Raw genomic sequence first — 20,468 nt, 5'->3', positions numbered from 1 at the left:
TGTGCAGAGTTGGCTATTTGAACCTCCATTGGTTATCGTGTTGTGCGGAGGGCACTGTTGGTTATTTCCTCAGCCACAGAGTTGCAAGGTAAGAGCAGTCAACATGGTGGTTGCCACTCTAGTCCAGGTAGCAGGATAGTTTTTCAGCAGCAATGGGAGAGAGAAGGCAGTAATGGGTGAGTCAACTCAGCATGGACTAATAGTCAACTCAACACTGATCCTAATCCACACCACTGTTGATTATTATCATGTTGTGTGGAGAGTACCCTTAGATAAATGACTGTCAAGTTGATTATTACTCCACCATTGACTATTGTGTTGTCTGAATGCACAGTTTGGGAGCATTTCCAGTAGTGCTCAGCCAGGTGCAAAATAGTTGAGGAAATTTCAGCAGGTATAGCTTGCATGGCCATTCTAGCTGCCACTAGAGCAGTGGTGGCAGCATTGACTTCATTGGACAAGGGTGGAAGACACATATGTAACTCACCATATTTACAGTGCACACCCTTTGAATTCTCTAACAACTCAGATCACCCCTTATATTGGGATGAGTTGAAAGTGTGGTGTAGTGGCTAGAGTATTGGACTGGGAGTCGGGAGACCTTGGAAAGCTCACTGGGTGACTTTGGGCCAGTCACAGACTCTCAGCCCAATGCACCTCATAGGGTTGCTGGTGTGAGGATAAAATGAAGAGGACAAGGAAGATTATATACCATCTTGGGTTCCTTAACAAGGAAAAAAGGCAGGATATAAATGCAATAATAAATAATTTACACAAGATTACACAACATCTTTAATCTTGTGTGAATGAGGCCTTTATGGCCACCATTTATGCAAAGTAGGAAATACATAATTTCTGAACCCTCCATTGTGCACAGCACTGGAGGCTCCGGACAAGGGCGGATGGACTTGCAACTTCGTTGGATGCTAGCTGAGGCTCAAAGAAGCTCATGTGGCACCATGAACATGGCAGGCAGTGGTGGCTGGTGAGCGTCCCATGAGCTAGTCACGGGTTAGTCCATCTCTCCCTATTTGAATCTCTCTATATAAACCAGCGTATGCAAATATTATGGAAAGCAGTGTCATCTTTTTTGGTGATGCATTTATTTTTTTTGTTTTCCCAGTGTGTAAATATCCAATCACTCTACCTGTTGGGGTTCAGCTTGTTCAGATCCACTGAAATGCAGCCCCCCTGCCCCCCAAATGCTCATTTAGATTAAGGCCACTGCTTCTTGTTGTGTTCACCGATTAAAACAAAATTCTGTGTCATTAACATGTTTCTGACACCACACTCCAAACCTCTGGAGGGTCTCACCAGAACTTCAAATGATACTAAAAGATGCAAGAGTACTCTGTGGCCCCGTTTAGAAGACACCTTAAAACATGGCTTTAACCACAGTGAATAAAGCAAAAAGCCTTATTCACCAAGGTTAAAGCCATGGTTTAAGGTGTCTTCTGAATGGGCCTTGTGTAAAACAATTCCGGGCAACTCCCAAGTCAAGGGAAATAATTCTCCCAGCCCCACCTTTTGCGAGCATCCTATCAGAATCTCTCTGAAGATTGCTGCAGGTCTGACAGTTTATCCATCTAGTAATCTCAGTACTCCCTTGATGATACGCTTTCCTTTTACCTGTTCTTTGTCTGTCTTTATAGCAACTTGATGATATAACCATTGCTTGATGATATCACTATTGGCTCCAGTTTAGGGAATAATAATTTCCTGTGCTATACTGCCCAACTATTTAACTAACCTCCTAAATCTGCTACTTTTCTTTTGTGCATAAAATCTATCATCGTCTTTTGCTTGTTTCTTTTTTAAAAGGATAACAGATGAGCTTATTATGATGTGGCATTAATGAATTATTCCTTAGGACAAGCTTTTACTAAGAAGAAAAGAGGTAGCTATAAATACCAGAAAGAAAGAAAAAAAAAGGCTTGCTATCTCTCCATATATTTAATTTTGTATTATTGTAGTGCACCCATTGCCCAACCTGATGCCCTCTGGGTGTGTTGCGTGGCAACATCTATCACCTCGAGCAAGCATGGTCACTGGGGGAAAACCATGAAATGTGGTTATTGGAGGCTTGGTGATTCCAAGAACTGGGCTTGTAACCAGATTACCTTTTAAGGCACAATCCAATGCATGCTTAGACAGAACATATTTTTGAAATTAATGTTCATAAATAAAAATGGGCATGATGGGAGTTGTAGGACTCTTTTTCTGTCTAAACTTGCATAGCATTGTGCCTTTAGTTATCTTTTGTGTAGGAGATCTACAAAACTCACTGTCTTATGTTTCTGAGAAGTTAGATAAAATCAATTATTTGGATCATTATTTGTGAGCTTTGCCTCTTGGAATATGTTTTACTGCATTCTCTTAAGTAAGGCAGTGTGTGACATTTCACATCAGTTATCCACGTCAGTTGTTTTCAAGTTCTGTCCTGGAGGTACCTGGATGAGTGGATGTGAAAACATTCCTTAAAAGTAGAAAGTCTGGAAAACAGTGATCGAGGCTAAAGCTGCATATGTACAAAACTTTATCTAGCATTGCAGCTATTCTGGAATGTCGAGATCCTGTCCACTTTGTTCAAATGAATGTTTTTCTAACCACTTTGTTAAGTTGGAGCCTCTTACTTTCTAATTTTGAAATCTATTTTTTTTTGTCACTGTAATCTGTCTGCTTAAAATACCAGGTAAGATTTGCAAAACTACAGATCAGTCTAGCTAATGTCTTTAGCTACCATGCATGTAGGAACTGAAACAGGAGGGCTTTCCAGCAGGCCTTTCAACACCATCGATGAATGTATTCATCCTGCTGCTTTCCTTGCTGGAACTTGGGGGCATGATGACTGGAAATGATGGGAGTTGTAGTCCAACACATTGGGAAGGCACCAGGTCAGGGAAGACCCATCCTCCTCAAGCCTTACTATGCCACCATCTTCTGTTATCCCATAAGAATCTGTTTCCCCCACAATGAGCTGTTTGTTTTTACCTCAGAGATCCTGCACTAATAGAAAACTAAGCAACAGCTCCCATCGTAAGATGCATTATAGCAACAGTTAACTCGTGAATGTAGCAAACGAGAACATTTATATCCTCTGCTGAACTCAGAAAAATGCCAAAGGCTAGGAGCAGTGCGCTGTGCAGGTACAAATACTGTGCGTAATATAGTAGATTTATGTTGTCTCAACAGGTCGTTCAGCCTGCCGTTCTCTGTTCACATCGTCACTTGCAGTGCAATCCTATGCACGTCTACTCAGAAATATGTCCCATTTGGTACAAGGGGACTTCTTCAAAGGGAAGCTCATATAGGACTGCAATTGAAAAGGCATTCATGCAAACATTCAGCCTATCTGGACAATTCTCTGTTGCTTTCATTGAGTCTTACCTGGGATGAGAAGTTTTGAAGTGGTCCCCACTAGTCCTTTTCCCTGCTGCCGCAGTTGTTGGTATCTGCATCTTGGAGCTGGGTGGAGGAGTCTTTTAAAAACCTTCAGTCCCATGGAGGTGTTGAGACAACCAATTCTTCCTCCCACATCTGGAGGGTTTTGGACACGGAAGAAGCATTCTGGAGTCTGCTTCATACTAATTTGCCTCCCACTGCCACCTTAAAACCACCAGAGGTTCTGTGTTGAAATTTTAAGGGCCCATGACTACTACATCTGTGGAACCTCTGGGCTTCTCTCTCTGTGTGTCTTGGCAGCTTCCAGCTGTAATTAGAAGCTTAACCTCATTTCATGGAGATGACCGAAGGTGGCTGTGTCTTGTAGGCATAGGAGACTCATGCAAATGAATGTGATTGCCTCTCTCAGCTCCCAACCAGGCAAATCCTAAAGGAAGAACTAATGGTACAGTCCTGAGGACTACCCATCCCCTTGCCTAGGGAATACTGTTTCTCTCAGAAGAAGGAACCAGACCATCCAATTTTACAGAATGGCCCAAAGGGTCCCAGGGGCACTCTCAGAAATACCTGCACCAGGTACTTGGTGTGAGATGTGCCATGAAGAACAAAGGCAGTAGATTGGAATGAGTGAGCAGTATCCAGTGCTGTCACGGTGCTAGTTCTAATGATGTTGTGCTAACAGAAGCCAATACCGGTGCGCAGTTTCACTGGCACTTGCTAGGCAAAGGGGAAAAGCCACCAAAATTTGGGGGTACGGTTTGCCATCGAATTTTGGAAGCAATTTGCCACTTTCCCCCTTTGCCTAGCAAGGGCTAATGATGTTGCTCTACTGTTGGTTTACTCTGGCACAATGGGCCAATTCACAAGGCACAACAGCTCGCTTTGGTTTATTTAAGGTACAATGAGCCTGTGGTACATATGGGACCAGGGCTGGATTAAGACATACTGAGGCCCTAAGCCATGTCAAGATTCAGAGGACCCATACCTTCATATAAAAACATGTGGATGTCCAGAACATGAAATATATACAGCATACTTATTTTTCTCTAGAAGCATTTGACTAACCACTTTGATTTCTCAAATGAGATATTCCAGTATTGACAATCTGAGGGACTGTTTTGCATCCAGAATGAATTTTCACTCTCAGGAGAGATACTTTCAAAAGAAGTTGTTGTTGTTGTTATTGCTTAGCCTTTAAAATGGCCTTCATAAAATGGCTGCCATTGTTCCTCCTCCTCGCTGCTACTATGTGCTTGCTTGACAGGCAGAGAGCCAAGGGACCAAGGAAGCAGCAGTGGCACCTCCTGTTTCTCCTTCTCACCACCACCATTATCTGGGCCAGAGTAAGAAGCAGGTGAACAAGAAGGTTCCAGGGTGGTGAAGAAGAGGAGCAACATTAGGATGCCCTTGTTGGTGAGCCCCTGCCAGGGTGCTGATCCTTGGAAGGTGCCCAAGAGAATGGTGGTGGTCAGAAGGAGGAGCAGGAGATGCCACTGCCTACTTGCTCCCTGGCTTCCAGCCCATCAAGCAAGCAAGTGGCAGCAATGCCGAGAAAAAGAATGAGGCGCAATAGCAGCTGGTGAAAGATGGCGGCAAGAAGGTAGACTCACTGAAACAGAGGCCTCACTGAGGGTGTCTTGCCAAAGGGCCCTCAAAAACGGAGCTGGCACTGGTCGAATTGATGGGTCTAGGAAGGATTAAGCGTTTCCCTGGCCACCAGTTCTCTTCTGCCAATGTCCCCTGCTACTTTCCATTAAGTTAATAGGGTGACCATATTTTGGAAACCAAAAAGGCGGACAACATGGTCAGCCCCCAAGGGGGTGTGTCCAGTACCAAGGCGGCGTGCCCACCCAAACATAGCCTTGGTCACATGTCTGATTTTACAGCACACATTGAAGACAAATCTGTTCTACATAACATCTTAATGTTAAAATCACTGAAATAAAGAACAAGTGAGAGATTCAATGTATCTAAAATTAACTTCACTCTCTCCTACTTTTGTAGGTTTTGCTGTACTTTGAAGCTTTTGCTATACTCTGTGTGTTACATTCTCCCCTTTTCTCAAATATCTTTTCTGACTGTATCTTCACTCATTGCAAGCTGCTGTTGTTGTTAACAGGGTTTGCTACTGGCCCCAGATCTGTTTCAAATTTGTTATGGCTAAAGCTCTACCTAAAAGCTATCATGGTGCCAACTTTCAGCTTTTTATCTTTAAAAATGACAATTTAAAAAATAATAATTTTAAAACCTCATTTTTTTAAAAAAAATCCTAAAAAATCAATGGATGAACAGATCTGTTTCAAATTTGGTGTGGCTAAAGCGTTACCTAAATCCTATCGTGGTACAAAGTTTCATCTCTTTATCTTTAAAAATGATGTTAAAAATAATAATTTTAAAACCTCAATTTTTAAAAAATTCCTAAAAAATTAATAGATGAACGGATCTGTTTCAAATTTGGTGTGGCTAAAGCTCTACCTAAATCCTATCATGGTACAAAGTTTCATCTCTTTAACTTTAAAAATGACAATTTTATAAATAATAATTTTAAAACCTCAATTTTTAAAAAATTCCTAAAAACTCAATAGATGAACGGATCTGTTTCAAATTTGGTACGACTAAAGCCCTTCCTAAGAGCTACCATTGTGCCAAGTTTCATGTCTTTATATTTAAAAATGACGGAGTTATAAGCATTTTTGTTAATTCCCATTAGAGCTTCTCTTTCGGGGGGAAAAAAATCCGGATTTCCCCTCCCCCTCCCGGATTTGCCGTCAAAACCCGGGCAAATCCGGTCATATGGTCACCCTACATTAAGTGGCGGAGACATGTTTGGAAACACACATTTACTTGATACAGCAACAACATGTAGTTTTCCCTAATCTGAGAGGAGCAGACAGATCACTCCACTATATAAACTCTTCTGCTGTTGTTGCAAAGCTTCTTCATACATTGAGCAACCTTTGTTGATAAACGTTTTTTACGAGAAAACGCCTGGAGATTGATCAAACCAAGCTTATTCACCTCATTAGCTCAGAACAGCAATTAATATAGCATAGGATGCACATTCAATGCTACCATGATGGAGTTTCTGATAGGGAGGCTCTTTTGTTTGCTTTCTCAACATGCCAAAGGGAAAGGCAGGGCTAATATAAAAGAGAGAACACGCAGGCGGGGCCTTCAGCCATGCTGTGGGCCCAGCTTCATCTCGGCTTTGCAGTTTGATTGACAGATGTACATACCAGGGAACTGAAAGCTTTTTCAACGAAAGTCATGTGCCTCATCTATTATTCAGGTTTACTGCCCACCTTTCAATTGTGTCCGTGTGTATTTAAAGAAATACAGCACTGAATTTATTTGTTCCATCATTCAGTAATTCAGGGTTAGCCAACCTTTTTTTGGGCGGTGGGCACATTTAACTATTTGAGAAACTGTCCTGGGCACCACCACAAAATGGCTGCCATGGGAGGCATGGCAAAAGACAAATAAACTTCCCAGAAGACTGAGTACAAGGCAGAGGTGGGTTGCACTCCTTTGAACCCACAGTTTTCAGCAGCAAAAAAGCTGCTTCACAGCATTCCCTGCTGCTGGTAAGAAAATGTGTTTACTGAAGAAGCAAAAAGTGAGACACTGGAGAGGAGTGGTATGTCTGGACTGAATGCTATGAAGTGACTTCCAAATCGGCCCACTGCTCTCAAAAATATCTTTATTCCAAGTTGCAAGGTCCCCTCCCACACCAGCAAAGTAGTATTAATTGTATTTGCCTTTTCTCCCACTCTGTCCCATGGGCTCTGAGCAACTTGCAACAGTTTCCCCCCCAAAATGTTCACAGTTATATGAACATAAATACCTGCCCTCCCATGAATGATGCCCAAGGAAACTAAACAATAATATAGACACAATTCCGTTTCCAATGGGCTGACAATAGAAGTCTAAGATTCTAAGGAAATCAAATGGTTTGAAGATAAAGAGGCCCAACAAAATAGAAACGACATGGTGAACATAAAATCTTTATTTTTCAATTAAGAAAATAAATATACCATACCACATCATGGATAACCAGTCTGAAAAGTCACCCAAATGGATGGAAAGTAATTAGCAAAGCATTTTTCTAAAAAGGAGTGTTTATCAACCTCCTTGAAAAGCAGGAAGGGAGCCGGCCAGCTAGTCCTAAGCTTGGACTTACATATTTATTTTATTACATTTCTTTGGGTAGTTCACAACAATTAAAGCCACAAAATACATTTTGCCACCATCACTGCTACAGAGTAGGCTTGATAATGAGCTCTAGCCTGTCTTTGTTCTGACTCAGCACTAGTTTTCCTCCACCCTGCATTCTGCTTTTCCTTTTGCCTTGTTCCCCTGAGGAGCTGGCTACGCTCTGCTCAGAGGGAGAGAGCACTTGGGTCTGATTGTGCCGACTGCCCAAGCCATCTCTGCATTCCACAGAGTGACCTAGGCGTTGACAGGAGCACCAGCTACCCTAGCAGGAAAATCCTCCAGAGTTCTTTGGAATCCATTAGCCTCCATGGCTGGGCCAGTTTAAGAGGTCCCTACCCTTGCAGAGGGAAAAGGTCGCTGAGAGTCTAAACCTCAGTCGGAAACGATCTGATCATCGGCACTAGGTACTTGTGGTGTTTCTTTAATGAAGGTTTATTTACTCCGGGTTTAGGTTCAAGGCCTGCAACAGCAACCCAACACAAAGCCAACCCTGCTTCCTCTCCGCTGCCCAGCAGATCTTCTCCTGCAAGACAAAAGACGCTCTCCTCTTGTCCCAGGTTCAGCCTTCACTCAGATTCATTTCCTCCTACCCCCTCAGGCCTTGTCGAACAAAAGGGTTACCAATTTAGAAATTAATTATAGTGTGTGTGTGTGTGTGTGTGTGTGTGTGTGTGTGTGTGCGTGGTGTGGTGTGGTGTGGTGTGGTGTGCGAAGGAATCCTCAATCTCTTTTACTCAGACACACTGAGTTGTAAGGGTTGTAAGGGTTCCCTGGAGGGCATATAGAATTACCCCTCCCACACAGTGGCAGCTTGAAGTCTGATGAGGGGACCAGTGTGGTGGTAGGGAGCCTCTTTCAGCCCAAGACCAATTCAATTTCAGTAAACTCTCGGGAGGGGAAGGGGAGACATATTCTGGGGGAGGGGGCAAAGCATGATTTGGCCCTAAGGTCCTGAACTTCCCTAGCCCTAAGCTAATGGGCCCTTTCCCATTTTGTTGCATTCTCCGTGATGTACCTGTGATATAGTCTCACTCCGGGGCATTGTGGGTGGGGGCAGATATCAGCACAGCAGTGGCCCCCGGCAACTGGCCAAGGATGCCGTAAGTTAACACCAGGCCTCCTTACAGCTTTGGCTTCTGGCCTATTGTGACATTAGTCAGTGGGTAAAGAGGCCTTGCTAACTTGTCAACTGCCAGCTTCAGAGGAGGGCAGAAGATGGTGGGACAAAGAAGAAGGATCCTAGGATTTCTTCCCTGTCAAGGAGGATTCCTCAAAGCTGTTTCCCTGTTCCAGGGACCCAGAAGCCAGGGCCATTGACAAGAGCCCTGCAACACATCATGGGAGCTCATGAAGAAAAAGCACACCAGACAAGGAGATTGCCACCCACCCATCGTCCCCACTGCCTCTGGCATCTTGCTCTCTCCATCCATGCAGACCACTTTTCCTGAGCCTCCTGCTGAGCCAGGGCAGCTTGTTCCAGCCCAGACGGAAGGGGGAGGGCTCTCACAGCTGAGCACCAGGTTTTATTGGCTCCAATCCAGGCTTTGTGAGCTCAAGTGGGCCAACATCGAGCTGAAAAACTGAAAGTTCAGAACCAACAGAAGGCTAACAAAGCTGCAAATGTTGCCCCTGGCCCATCTTGGGGAAGATGTGGTGGATGTCCAGGCAACTCCCTATTTCCTGAGCCAGAGCCCTCTCTTCAGTAGCTATATGGCCTTCCTTGCTGAGACGATACAGGTGTTTGAGGAATCCTCAGAAGGTGGAAACAGACAATTCCTGCATCTGCTGTCTTCACCGAGGGAAGAGTTCCAGCTTAGAGGATGCCAGGGCTTTCTGGCTCTGCATCTAAGATTGAATGAGTCTGCCCTCCTTGATGAATTCCAGGTGGGTCTGGTAGATCCTCTTTAAGATGAATTAGCTCAGCTGGACATACCTACAAAGTTGCCAGACCTGATTAATTGTTGTCTCCAGAAAAGGGCTTGTCCCCCACCAGGCGGTTCTCTGGACTATGGTACTGAAGTGCCAAGTGCCTGTACCACCCAAGAAATTGGTTATGAGAGCCTAAACCCATGCAGCTTCATGGGGTGCAGACTCATCTCTCAGCCCAGAAGAAGGGCCACCACCGCCAGCTCCACTTGTGCTGGTATTGTGGCCAATTGGGACACTCTCCTGCGGTGTGTCCAGGGGAAATCTTGGATAACTGGACAATGGGAAAATCCATGGGATCCACTGTGATACACCCCACAGCAATTTGCCCTACATCATAGAGGCACCAACCCGCCAACAATAGCCCCGTCTTTGCTAACCAGTCAGTTTGCCTCTCCAGCAAGGATGTATCTTGACGTTCCAAAAGCCCCTCCTGTCCTTGAAGCCACTGATGGACGCCCGTTGACACCTGGCCCCATCCAACATGGAACTCAGGATACAGGGACCGAAATCCAGAACCAGGGTCAATGGCTGTCCTTTAATGAGATCACCTCGTGCCATTTCCCAATTGTATTGGGGACTGCCTGGCTTGCTCAACACAATCCTTTTATTCATTAGAGTGTGGTCAGTCCATTGGATTCAGTTCAGCCTACTGTTGAAATACCTGCTTCCAGGGTCACGTGATCCACTGATCCAGTCAGTGGCAACTCTCTCCCCTGAGTTAGAACCACAACTTCCCAACAAGTATGCTCACCATTAAGATATATTCAGACTGGTGGAAGAAGAAAGCCTGCCCCTCATCACCCCTCTGTCTGCCCCAATGACCTTGTCCCAGGACTTTGCATCCCTGTGGGCCAGCTGCATTCCCTATCAGAACAACTTGAACTAGCAGCCCTTGTGGAATTGGGCTAAAAATCTAAAGCACGGTTTCCTTTGATCTTCTGCCTCACCTGCGGGGGTCCCTGTTTGATTCATCAAAAGACAAGTGGGGAATTACAATTGTGCGACAACTACTGAAATTTTGGAAAGGTTACGATCTAGAAGAGCGCTCGTGGGAGCCTCCATGAATGTCCAGGCACATCAACTCTGCTCTGATAACCTCTCGTTTGGATTACTGCAATGCGTTATACGTGGGGCTGCCTTTGAAAATGGTCCGGAAACTTCAACTGGTACAAAACAGGGCAGCACGCTTACTAACAGGGACTGGCCGACGAGACCACATTACGCCAGTCCTTTTCCAGCTTCATTGGCTGCCAGTCCAGGCCCGGGCCCGATTCAAAGTGCTGGTATTAACATTTAAAGCCCTAAATGGCTTGGGGCCAGGTTATCTGAAGGAACACCTCCTCCCATATGTACCTGCCCGGACCCTAAGGTCATCCTCAGGGGTCCTTCTCCGTGAGCCCCTGCCAAAGTAGGTGAGGCGGGTGGCTACCAGGAGGAGGGCCTTCTCTGCTGTGGCACCCCGGCTGTGGAATGAGCTCCCTAAGGAGGTTCGCTTGGCACCTACATTATGTGCTTTTAGACACCAGGTGAAGACCTTTTACTCTCCCAACATTTTAACAATCTATAAATACATTTTAACATGGTGTTTTAAATTTGTAATTTTGCATTGCTGCTGTTTTATCTGGTTGAGCTTTTATATTGTATTTTATATTATGGTTACTTTGAATGGTTTTAATTTTTGTGAACCGCCCAGAGAGCTCCGGCTATTGGGCGGTATAGAAATGTAGTAAATAAATAAATAAATAAATAAATAAACAAATCTAGAAATTTGCAGATGACACAAAACTGGATGGGATAGCTAATACTCTGGAAGACAGAAACAAACTTCAAAGTGATCTTGATAGGCTGGAGCACTGGGCTGAAAACAACAGAATGAAATTTAATAGGGATAAATGCCAAGTTCTACACCTAGGAAAAAGAAACTAAAGGCACAGTTACAAGATGGGGGATACTTGGCTCAGCAATACTACAAGTGAGAAGGATCTTGGAATTGTTGTAGATTACAAGCTGAATATGAGCCAACAGTGTGATGTGACTGTAAAAAAAGCAAAAATTTGTAAAAATTTCAGACTGCATTAATAAAAGTATAGCTTCCAAATCATTTGAGTTATTGCTTTCTCTCTATTCGGCACTGGTTAGGCCTCATCATGAGTACTGCATCCAGTTCTGGGCACCACACTTCAAGAAGGATGCAGACAAGCTGGAGCATGTTCAGAGGAGGGTAACGAGGATGATCAGGGGTCTGGAAACAAAGCCCTATGAGGAGAGACCAAAAGAACTGGGCATGTTTAGTCTGGAGAAGAGAAGATTGAGGGGAGACAGGATACTTGAAAAGTTGTTACACAGAGGAGGGTCAGGATCTCTTCTTGATCATCTCAGAGTTCAGGACACAGAATAATGGGCTCAAGTTACAGCAAGCAAGATTCCGGCTGGACATCAGAAAAAACTTCCTGACTGTTAGAGAAGTATGACAATGGAACCGATTACCTAGGCAGGTCATGGGCTCTCCCACACTAGAGACATTCAAGAGGCAGCTGGACAGCCATCTGTCAGGTATGGTTTAAAGTGGGTTCCTTCATTGAGGATGGGGTTGCTTTCGATGGCCTTATAGGCCCATTCGAACTCTACTATTCTATGTTTCTATAAAATTTCATGAATGACTTCAGTCAAAGCCTGGACCATGTCAGGTGAGATGGGGTGTGGCTAGAGTCTGGGAGGAAAGGTAGCAGGCGTGGGATCATTTCCAACCCCATCCCAAGAATTTCCAGTTTCAAAAGTCCTGACCTGGATGCAGGGTTTACTTGATGGGATCGTGTGACCCCCCTACGAACTCCTCATGCTATGGTGGCTGAAGAGGACAAGGTGGTAGGATGAGTTTGTAGACAGGTCACATGACCCCATCAGATGATCCCTTCCTCCAGGTAGGACTTCTGGGCATGGGGTTGAAAATGGCCCCTATAGGGTCACTTTCAGTTCCCACATGTACAGCAGGGGTCTCCACCCCCATCCTATTGGTCCATGGAGGTATGATGACTTCTTCTAGGAGTCATATGACCCCCATCCAGTGATCCCTCCTTCTGGGGCAGGACTCCGGAAGTGGGACTTCCAGGGATGGGATGGGACTTGCAGCAGGGGTGGAGTTAACCACCTCTCCCATTAAAATAAGGCACAGGGCTTTCAGTTTGATGTGACATAGCCTTTTTCACTCCTCTGGCACATGTTGTGCCCAGGACTTGTATGGGGTTAAGGCCTCTCCCTGCCCCATTGCAGGCTCAATGAGCTACAGGGATGGTGTCCTAATGAGGCACCTTATGGGCACTGTAGACCTGCACCAGTACTCAAGACCCAGCGGAAGGTGGCACCACTGGCATGCAGACTCCCATCTTGCCCTGAGAGGAGAAGAAACAGAATCAGCTTCTCCAAGACAAAGAGTTGTTCGTCTTTTTTTGTTTTTGATTGCACAATTTTATTGAATTTCATTGCTTTAAAAATGTCATGTAAACTGTCAGTCTATAAAGCAATATATAAAAACCTTTAATAAATCAATATCCAGTTGCTCATTGTGTGAATGAATTCATGGCCTTTTTGGCCCTCAGATTGAGAGTTTCTGGAAGGCCACTTTATCTGCAAGGACTGTTTTTTCTCCCCAGTGTAATCTCTCATTTCTTAACTGCAACCCTGTGGGGTGGTGGAAATCATGGGATCTTGGTTCATACAACAGTGAGATGGGTGAGGGAGGAACGTGCTGACCCCAAACCAGAGTGAACAGCCCTTGTAGTCAAGGGGATGGCAGTTTTAATGTGAGAAATACTGTTGTTTTTCTTTCGGAGATCTAAACATGTGGGATACAGCCCGCCCACCTAGAAATATGCTTTGGTCTTTCTGTGCCCCCCCCCCCCGGCCGATTTTTTTTCTGGTGCTGCCACCCAAAAGGATGGATGACAGAGATTCTCTTTCAGACCAAACTGGCATTCAGCAGCAGCCGAAAGTCAAAGGAAACCCCAGATAATGAGTGAGAAAAAAAGTCAAAAAGCAAGGGGTGGAACCAGGAGTGTGTCCAAAAGGATTTATTATTGCCTACGCGTAGGCAATAATAAATCCTTTTGGACACACTCCTGGTTCCACCCCTTGCTTTTTGTCTTTTTTTTCTCACTCATTCAGCAGCAGCACCAGACCCAAAGGCAAGCTGGGGCAGATCCACACAGAGGCTTCGGGACGCCCTGAAGGCACTTTAGGGCACCCCGAAATCGATGATGTACACCCTACCTTAACCGTTCCAAGAAGAGGTGGAGGAGGAGGAGGAGGAGGAGGAGAAGGAGGAGGAGGCGGCCCCGCATCGCCCCTCCCGGGGACGGGATGAAGAGTTGCCACACCCGGCGGCTTCGCTGGGGAATCAGCTGCCGCCCACCTACCCGCCGGCCTTCTTTTGCCGGCGAAAGAGCCACCCAGGCCCACCCGGGTCGGAGAGCTCGGCGGAAGAAGCCGCCGCCGGCTTCTTCCGCCGAGCTCTATGACCCAGGTGGCTCTTTCGCTGGCAAAAGGAGGCCGGCGGGTAGGTGGGCGGCAGCTGTTTCCCCGGTGAAGCCGCCTGGCGCGGCAACTCTTCATCCCGTCCCCGGGAGGGGCGATGCGGGGCCGCCTCCTCCTCCTTCTCCTCCGCCTCTTCTTGGAACGGTTAAGGTAGGGTGTACATCATCGATTTCGGGGCGCCCTAAAGCGCCTTCAGGGCGTCCCGAAGCCTCTGTGTGGATCTGCCCCTGGTTGGCAGCCAGCAACCATCTGTTTGGAACCAGAAAAGGGGATTCGGCATAAGGCATCTGGCCCCTCTTCTCCTCAAGTCACCTGTACATTCCCCAATGCCCTAACTCCTGCTACCCATGACCACACTAACAGGGGCAGCCCCTCCCCAGGCCAGATTATACAATGAATTTCCAAGGCACAAATTAAAATTACAGAATAAAAAAGAGGGCCCTGGCCCTCAGTGCAACAGCTAACGAGGAGCTAACAAATGTCCACAATTGCTCCTTTGCTCTCCCAGTTGCTGCTGCTGGTTGCTGAGGTATATGGTGCAGAACGGCTGTGGAGTGCCCAGGTGTGCTGGTATCTGGGTGATTCCTGAAGCAGTCAGACAAGGCTTTCTGCCAGCAATGCTACCTTTGCTCAGCCTGCTCTCCTCAACAATGCCACAGGCTAAGAGCCCTGGGAGGGAAGGCAAGGAAGGGGATAGAAAGCCTCATCCAGGTGTCGGCTCTGGTAGCAAACAGGTCCTCCCTCCATCAGGCTCTGTATTGGGATGAGGGCACTACTATGTGGAAACCCCTTAGTCTGGTCACCATTTGTGAGTCTTCAGATGTCTGGGTTGGTGGAGGGGGGTATTTACAACAGGGCCTTCCCAGTATATCGTACATGATCAAAGCACAATAACTACTAGACCTCTGTTTTCAGTTTAAGGGTAATTTTAGTATCTCTGCACAATCCCCTTGCTTTATATGTAGCCGATTTCAGGGCATTTCCCCCTTGTGGTTTGCATCTCTTACTAGCTGAGAAAGGCTCCTGAAAAATAAAGATCCTAATCTCACAGCTCTCTCTTTCTCAAAAACATGTACTGCTTACACATCCTATGATCTAGTCTCCTTCTGAGCTTGCCTGGAGACATAGGCGTGCACAGGGAGTGTGCTGGGTGAGCCCACACAACCCCTAAAATCTCACGAGGCTGCCATGCATGCTCCCTGGCTGGCCAGGCAGCTCATAGATGCTCCCTGCTCAGCCCGGGTTCTTTCCTCCTGCAGTATGAAAGGGCAGAGACAGGCAGTGGCACTGCAGTGGCTAGCTCGGCTCTAACCAAGTGGTGTTGCAAGAGTAGCTGCTGCTGCATTGCGCCAGGTCCAGCCTCCCTGGCACAGAGGGGACCAAGCCCGGTCTCTCTCAGGCAGTAAACCCCAGTCCCCCTCTCCTCCTCTCTGCCCCACATAACCCAGCATCAGTGAGCTCACTTGAAAACGTGGCTTCCCTAGCAGTGTTGCCATTGCCACCCATGCCTCATGAGGGCCCAGGTGCTGCAGTGGCATTGCCGGGCGCAGGTGGGGAGGAAGGGGCCAGGAACACCCCACTCTCACACACCTTCCTCCCCCCCGGCCACCCCTTGACTTCGTCATAATTAAACATGATGTGAATGAGGAATTTAAGTCCATAACACCTGCTGAGTGACATCTCATTCTCTAGGACAGGAGGATGAGGAAACCTTCATCTGTTCTGGCCAGTTTGGGCTAGCACATTATCTGGTTAAAGATAAAGATCATGAAAATTGGCTGTAACTCTGTATATGCCTGGTTATCACTACAGCAAAAAATTGATACTTTGTCTCTCATTTTTTAAGTTTGTATTTTTAAGTAAAGTTTAGTTGATAACTTTTTTAAAAAGTTCAGTTAAGTTTTAGTTTTTTTAGTTTGATGAATAAAAATAATGTCTTATATGACTGAGTATTCAATAAATGTTGAATACTTAAAAAAAATAATCCTGGGTGCACACCTTAATGAAATGTGCTGTGGACAGCTACGCCTGGAGATCTGCGTTCTGCTTACATCTTTCTCAAATGGGAAGTCCAGGAACGCGTCTTCCATCCCTTTTCCCTGATAATTGGGGGCGAGTTCCGGTTACCCTTGAGATCTCTGTTTTTCCGGAGGTCTCTGGGGTTTTCCGGGTCATCTGGTCACCCTATAGTTGAATTATAGACAGTAGTATTCTATAGTGGAACCTTGTAAGAAAGAACTGATAGAAACCATTATGCTTAGGTACCTTGTAACCATACACATTTGAACTGAGGAAACCAATAAGCTTATGTTAATTAATTCCAATTTACTTCCGCTTACTTATGTTAATAAATTCCAATTAATTAAAATAATTAATTGGTGTGGTCTTTGGAGGAGTGACTGAGGAGAGAACAATTAATGGTGGCAGCGGAATGGGAAACTGAGAGCTAGGTTGCTGGGCTGTGGGGCCTAAAGAATAAAGGCGAGACAGGAGCAGCAGCACTAGGCCAAAACCCTCACACACGTCAACAGCACAGGGGGGATTGAGTGGTCCTGAGTGCTAGTGGCGTGGATAGTCCTGTCAGGTAGCTTGTGGGCGTCTCAGGTGAAGCCAAGACAACACAGCTGGGCAGGACATCACATAGTCCAGCAACAGGTGGGACAGCCACATTTAAGTCTATAACACCCGCTGAGTGACATCTCATTCTCTAGGACAGGAAGATGAGGAAACCTTCATCTGTTTTGGCCAATTTAGGCTAGCACATTATCTGGTTAAAGATAAAGATCATGAAAATTGACTGTATCTTTGTATATGCCTGGTTATCACTACAGCAAAAAAGAGGTATTTTTTCTCTCATTTTTTAAGTTCGTATTTTTAAAGTAAAGTTTAGTTGATAATTTTTTTAAAAAAAGTTTAGTTACGTTTTTGTTTCTTTAGTTTGATGAATAAAAATAATGTCTTATATCACTGAGTATTCAATAAATGTTGATTTTTTTTAAAAAAAATCCTGGGTGCACACCTTAATGAAATGTGCTGTGCACACCTACGCCTGGAGATCTGTGTTCTGCTTACATCTTTCTCAAACTTTTGGACCCCCCTTCTGAAAAACTACTCTACTTTTGGACCCACCAAACCCAACGCAAGCAGAGGAATCCATGGAGATCTTTGCGCAAGGGCGAAATACACCTCACCTCCTGCTGCTTCACAGGTGGCCAGGAGCTCCTCAAAACACAGAAGGGATGGTGGCTGTGACACAAGGCCTCAGCTGCTGAAGGCAAGGGAGGGGAAGACTTGGCTGGAGAATTTCTTTCCCTCTCTTAAACATAAATCTCTGACCTTTGGTGCCTCACAGACTGCCCTGCCTACTCCTTGAAGGGTGCTGCAGCTGCCAAACCTTGGGGATATTGGGCAGGGGGTGGAGATACACCATGCGCCTCAGGCTCTTCATGCCCTCCCTCCAGGTGTCACATGCCTCCTCTTGAGAAAAGCCTGCTCCACACTTAGGCCCCGTTCAGAAGACACCTTAAACCATGGCTTTAACCACAGTGATTAAGCCAGAAAGCCAAGCTGCATTCAGAAGACACCTTAAACCATGGCTTTAACCACGGTGATGAAGGCAGTATTTCACATGGAGCTCTTCCTGCTCTTCAAAACGTAATTGTAAGCAAGCCCCCAACATGCAAGAGCAGACAAGTAAGGGGAGAGATGGGGGGGGGGGAAACAATGAGCAAACTGTGGAATGAAAGGTGGCAGTTTCCCTCTAGTTCAGAAGGCTGGTGCATTCACATGACACTATTGGTCTGCTAAGGGAGAGAGTTCTAAGGCCACCTTAGTAACTGCAAGGCTACTGAGCTTAGAAGGAAGAAGCAAGTTTGTAGGAAGGCAGATGATGGCCATACTGACTGGGGCTTATGGAGTTGTACTTCCAAACATCCAGGAGGCATCAGGATGCCCACACCTGGGATAGGATATATGCAATGATCAGCTTTGCTGATTAAATTGCACTTATTACCCCCAGTCTCTTTCAGACCCGTCCAATCAAATAATTATTCGGAATTCCATTCAGTTTATTTTTCTTTAACCTACAAAATGACCCAAGCGGGTCTGATTGAGTTGAAAGCACTGCGAGGTCATAGTCCTGGAGCCCTCTCATCGTAAGAACCTCAAATGAAAGGCATTTATAAAACCTCCCTGCAGCCCAAGTTGGCGTCATTCCAATGTGTTGGACTACCACTCCCATCACCCCAGTCAGTTGGCAGGGGATGATGGAGGTTGCAATCCAACACATTGGGGAAGGCGCAGGCTTCATGAAGGCTATCCTGCAGGGAGCTTTGGGTAATCCATCTAACTTAAAGAACCCTTTTCAAGGACTCTGTGTAATGCCTGCCTTGCTGCATTCTCACCCACAGGCTTTCAGATTCCTCTCATTCAATTCATAAACGTTTAGTAGCAAATTTGTACTGCTGTACACTCCACTCCCTTGCCTGCGGGGTGTTGTTCATCTGCTCTGCCATAATGTACACACAGGCCTCAATTACAGATGAGGAAAGGCCGGCAGCCAATCAGATGTTCTACTGGGCATTATGAATCAACAGCAGGCAATGCAACCAATTAATTAACAATTGTAACAATGAATCAATGAAAGTACAAAAGTCAGGTAAAGAATTCACTTTTCTTTATGTGACGCTGGTGTCAGAAAATTCTTTTCGGTATATCAGTTTGATGGCTCTGGGTTAGGGAGAGGGCATTTTAATGTGAGCCTACCTAATTCGCACCTCCCGAACCAAGACACGAAAAGAAATATAGTTATCACCCTGTATTTGCACTTGTCTGAATTTTGTGATGCAGTTCTCCAGTCAAAATATTCATACAAAATGCATATAATAGAGAAAAATCCACAAAAATGCATTTAGTAGTGAAAGTAGTGTACAAAAGTGCATGATAGTCGTGAAAATCGCTTGCAAAAATGCCTATATCAGGCAAAAAAAAATGCATACAAACTTTTGTGTGGTCTTTTTTTATTGCAAACTGATGCGGAAAGAAGATAGAATGAACTTAAGATAGTTAAAATGAGAAACTGAGAGGAAGTGGAACTGACAGATTCATCCATCTTTACTCTGCATCCACGTTTCTTCTTCTTTCCAGGATCTGCTTTATTCTCTTATTTTGCTTCCTCTTCTCCTCTTAGTGCTTCATTGGGCTTTTCCTCACCAGCCTACTGATCCAGGACTTCCCCCACAGGAGATCCCTCTGCCTGATTTGTTGGGGATTCCCCCGCCCCTTATACAGCTCAACCTGTTCAGCAGAGTCTGCTGACACACTGTATGGCGTTTTCAGGGGCTGGAGAGGCTGCTGTTCAAAGGAAAGGGTGGGAAAGTCCATTTCCACCAGCACAATTGATCCAGTTTAAATCCAGATCCAACCCTTAAGAGAATTATAATCCTACAGTGGTAGGGTGACCATATGAAAAGGTCATGCTATCTAGTCACTCTAGTTTAGCTCCTGCAGCTTTAACTGTTGCGATGAAGAGGGGATTTCACCAGGTGCTGCATGCATACAAATGACACCTGCTGAAATTCCCCTTTCAATACAACTGTTAAAGATACATGAGCCCTGTCCTCCTTTTCATAGGGTCTCCCTAGACTTAAGCACTCCCTTCCCCATGACTTTACTTTGTTAGTATTTCCAGACACACACCCCACCTTCCCTGCAGCTGTATTTCTATTTAAACCAGGGTGGGAAATCTCTGATCTCCCAGATGTTATTTTTGGATTACAACTTCCTCATCCCTGGACATTGGCCATGCCAGTTGTGGCTAATGGGATAGGTTGTTCAACAATGGGATAGGTTGTTCACAGGTTCACCATCCCTAGTAGGGTGACTATATGAAAAATGTATCTTTAACAGTTGTATTGAAAAGGGAATTTCAGCAAGTGTCATTTGCATACATGGAGAACCTGGTGAAATTCCCTCTTCATCACAACAGTTAAAGCTGCAGGAGCTATACTAGAGTGACCAGATACAAAAGAGGGCAGGGCACCTGCAGCTTTAACTGGTGTGATGAAGAGGGAATTTCACCAGGTTCCCCATATATACAAATAACACCTGCAGAAATTTCCTTTTCAATACAATTGTTGAAGATACAGGAGCCCGGTCCTCCTTTTCATATGGTCACCCTAATCCCTAGTAATGTTTGTTTAAAACAACAACAACAACTTCAGGACAGTTTTCATGGGTCCCCCCAGCATTTCTAGTTTGGTCTTGTTATAAGATTATATAGGCATAGGTTTAAAGGCATATCATAGGTTATGAATTATCATAGGTTATTTATTTATGATAAGCATTTCTATGCTGCCCTTCAATCATATTTGCATAGTGGTTTGCAGAAAACA

This window comes from Elgaria multicarinata, chromosome 3, assembly GCF_023053635.1.
Source record: "Elgaria multicarinata webbii isolate HBS135686 ecotype San Diego chromosome 3, rElgMul1.1.pri, whole genome shotgun sequence".
NCBI lineage: Eukaryota > Metazoa > Chordata > Lepidosauria > Squamata > Anguidae > Elgaria > Elgaria multicarinata.
Note: the sequence above shows the minus strand (reverse complement) of the source record.